General features: G+C 45.4%; 1 protein-coding gene across 6 annotated transcripts in view; it reads left to right on the forward strand.

Moving 5' to 3' along the window:
- AKT2 (AKT serine/threonine kinase 2) overlaps positions 1–3,352 on the forward strand; it is a 56,159-nt gene that overhangs the window by 33,870 nt on the left and 18,937 nt on the right. The window lies entirely within an intron of this gene.

The following is a 3,352-nucleotide window of genomic DNA, read 5'->3' on the forward strand; positions in this document are numbered from 1 at the left end:
GTGATCCGCCTGCCTCAGCCTCCCAAAGTGCTGGGATTACAGGCATGAGCCACCGCGTCCGGTGCCTGGCTTTCTTTTGGAGACGGAATCTCGCTCTGTTGCCTAGGCTAGAGTGCAGTGGCATGATCTCAGCTCACTGCAACCTCCGCCTCCCGGGTTCAACTGATTGTCCTCCCTCAGCTTCTCAAGTAGCTGGGATTACAGGCATGTGCCACCATGCCCAGCTAATTTTTGTATTTTTAGCAGAGATGGGGTTTTGCCATGTCGGCCAGGTTGGTTGGTCTTGAACTCCTGGCCCCAAGTGATCTGCCTACCTCGGCCACCAAGGTGCTGGGATTACGGGTGTGAGGCACCCTGCCCAGGAGGAGCTACATTCTTAATGAGAATCTCTATTGATTTTGAGGCAGGTGGTCCAGAGAGTCATTTTAAAAAGATCAATTTAGTAATAAGAAGATATGATAAAGACTCATCCATTTCAAAAATGAAACAGTATAAGGAGGTGTCTAGTGGGAGCTTCCCCTCCCTGCCCTTTCCGTTCACCCCCTCACCCCATCCTCCAGTTAATCACTGTTCTTAGGTGCCCTGGAAGAACAGAGGGAGATCTTTGTGCCCTGCTGCCCTTGTTTTTTTTTTTCTTTTTATACAAAAGGTAGCATTGTACATGCTCCTGCACTTGCTTTTTCCCTTAGTGTACCCTGGAGAATTTGTCTTGATGTATGGAGAGGTGCAGCTGCTCTGTTTCATGTTTTGGTTTTTTCTTTTTGAACAGTTAGACATGTGCGTCCCAAGTGTGTTTATTTAGGCATTCTTTATTAGCGATGACTGCGGTTGTTTCCGGCCTTTGGCTCATGATAAGCAATGCTGCAGTGAAATATCCATGTCTGTCTCATTTGATGTGTGCACAGGTAGACCTGTCTAACAACTGCTTAGATGAAGGATTGCTGAGGCACCGGGAAAATGTGTTGGTAGTTTTGCAACGTTTCCATTAGGCGATGTCTGAGAGTGCCCTCATGGCCTTATGTTTTCAAACTTTTGGATCTATACTAGTCTGAGCAGTGGAAAATTCAGCGCCTCAGGGTGTTTAACTTGTGAGTTTCTTATTCTGAATTGTCTATATTGTCTGTATATTTTTCTGTTGGGTGGTTGGTCTTTTTCTTATTTATGTATTAGCTCTTTATGTATTAAGGAGCTTAGCCCTTTGTAATCAATGGGAAATGTTCCTTTTTCCCACTTTGTCCTTTTGGACCTCACTTCGAGAAATAGTCTTCTAGCTTTTCCATGGGGTAAGGTTTCAGCAGACCCTCTGGAGAGCCCTGAAATAAGAGAAAGAAGAAAATAAATAGGAGAAAAAGAAGAAGAAATAGGAGAAAAAGCCCTGAAATAGGAGAAAGAAGAAAACTTCCTGCCGTTGGGGAAATGCTCTGTATCTGCACTGTCCAATAGGCACCTATGCCGATTGAGTGTTTGAAATTCAGCCATCTAGGAATGGATTTTTAAAGTTTAATTAATTTAAATCACCACATATGGCTAGTGGCTACCTTCTTGGACCGTACAGTTCAGAAGTCTACAATATCATGAGACTTGTTACTACAATCTATACTATAATTATTGTGTATCCTCCCAAGGTAAAAAATATACTTGCCCCACTGAGGGGAACAAAATTACCTTCTCAAGCCAACTGAGGTGCTACTCAGTTGAAAACTATGGACCAAAACATGAATGGCCAGTAAAAACAGATCAAGACCAGTAGGGGTCTAGGTCCTGGGTGTTGGGCTGCGTTTTGAAGGCTGGATAGGAGTTGGCCACAGAGAGAGCAAGGAGAAAAGTTCAGAAGGGACAGCATATGCAAAGGCTTAGGGGTGAAATAGCTCATGCTTTCCAGGGACCACAGGGCGTTCTATGTCGCCAGAGAATCCAGGGGCCAGGAGTGTTGGAAGAGGGTAATTGGAGGTGCTCAAAGCTGGAGAGCTCAGCCAAGGCCTTGGACTCCAGGTGGAGATCCCCACAGGGCTTGACAGGCGCTTAATAAATTGGGGTTTGTCCCAGGGTTGTTACATGACGCAGGGGGCTGATAAACAGGAGCGGCTGATGCAGCAGTACCTGGCACAGTTCGCAAGCCTGGAGCGGGAGCAGGGGGAGCTGGCAAGGTGTTTCAGTAGGCAGGAGAGGTGATCTCGTTTCCATTTGCACAAGACAACGTGCCCTTTCCTTTACCAAGATTGTGTAAGCCGGAGAGCCCCACCTGCCTTTTCTTCTTGGTACCTGCTGCTGTTGCCAAAGAGAATACTGCTGGAACTACTCTTGGAGACCAGATCCCAGGTTTCTGACCTTAAGTCTGGGTGGATGGAGAGGGTGAGCCAGAAACCTAGCAAGAGGGAGCCCCTCCACTCTGCTCCTGGCTGACTGATGCTGTCCTCACAGCCCTAGCCCACATAGGCTGATGCCAGCTGGCCTCTCCTAAGCCTGGGGAGGAATGCAGGGGTTGCAGGGCAGGTGGGTGCCACTCGGTGACTGCCTGTTGGTTAGGTGCTGCAGCACCTCCTCACTGGGCTCCTGGTTGCCTCTCCAGCTGGAGAGACCCTCCTCCCTGTCCTCCACTTCACTGCAGATATGCTGTTTCAAACAGAGAAATGTTGAAAGGATAGTGTAATGAATGGACGTCCAGGTGCCCCGCTCCTGGTCCCGCGTTCACCATGTCTACCTCATCTGGCTGTGTTTTATGCTGAACCTGAACTTGCATTCATACTTTGTGACACTTTACTCCTTGTAGCTATGGCAAGCATCTCCTAAGAATAAGGACTTTCTTCTACAGAATCATTATGCTGTCATGTCTGAGATAGTTATAAAATAATTTGTTTACTAATAACTTCTCCTTATCCATGTTATACTTGAATTTCTTTGGTTACCTTTTGAAGAATATACAGCCTCTAGTATGTTGCTTTTCAAACCAGGATTCATGCAAGGTACATGTCTCTTTGACCTGTTTTATTTAATCTAGTTCAGCCCTTTGTCTTTTTTTTTCCCCTCCCAAAGACATTAATTTATTTTATTTATTTATTTTTTGACAAGCCAGGCTAGTCGTCTTGTAGAATGTCACACCTTCTGGGTGTGTGATATTATTGTCTTTTGGTATCGTTTACTTTTGTTTTCCATGTCTGTATTTCTTGTAAACTAGAATTCGGTCTGGAACAGGATAGGCAGACTATGGCCCTGCCTTCTATTTTTTAAATAAAGTTTTATTGGAACATGACCATGTCCAGTTTGTTCATGAATAGTCTGGCTGCTTTTGCCTTACTATGTCTGAGTTAAGTAGTTATGACAAAGACTGGCTTGCAAAGCCTAAAACATTTAA

This window comes from Cebus imitator, unplaced genomic scaffold (genome assembly GCF_001604975.1).
Source record: "Cebus imitator isolate Cc_AM_T3 unplaced genomic scaffold, Cebus_imitator-1.0 Scaffold306, whole genome shotgun sequence".
In the NCBI taxonomy this organism is placed as follows: Eukaryota; Metazoa; Chordata; class Mammalia; order Primates; family Cebidae; genus Cebus; species Cebus imitator.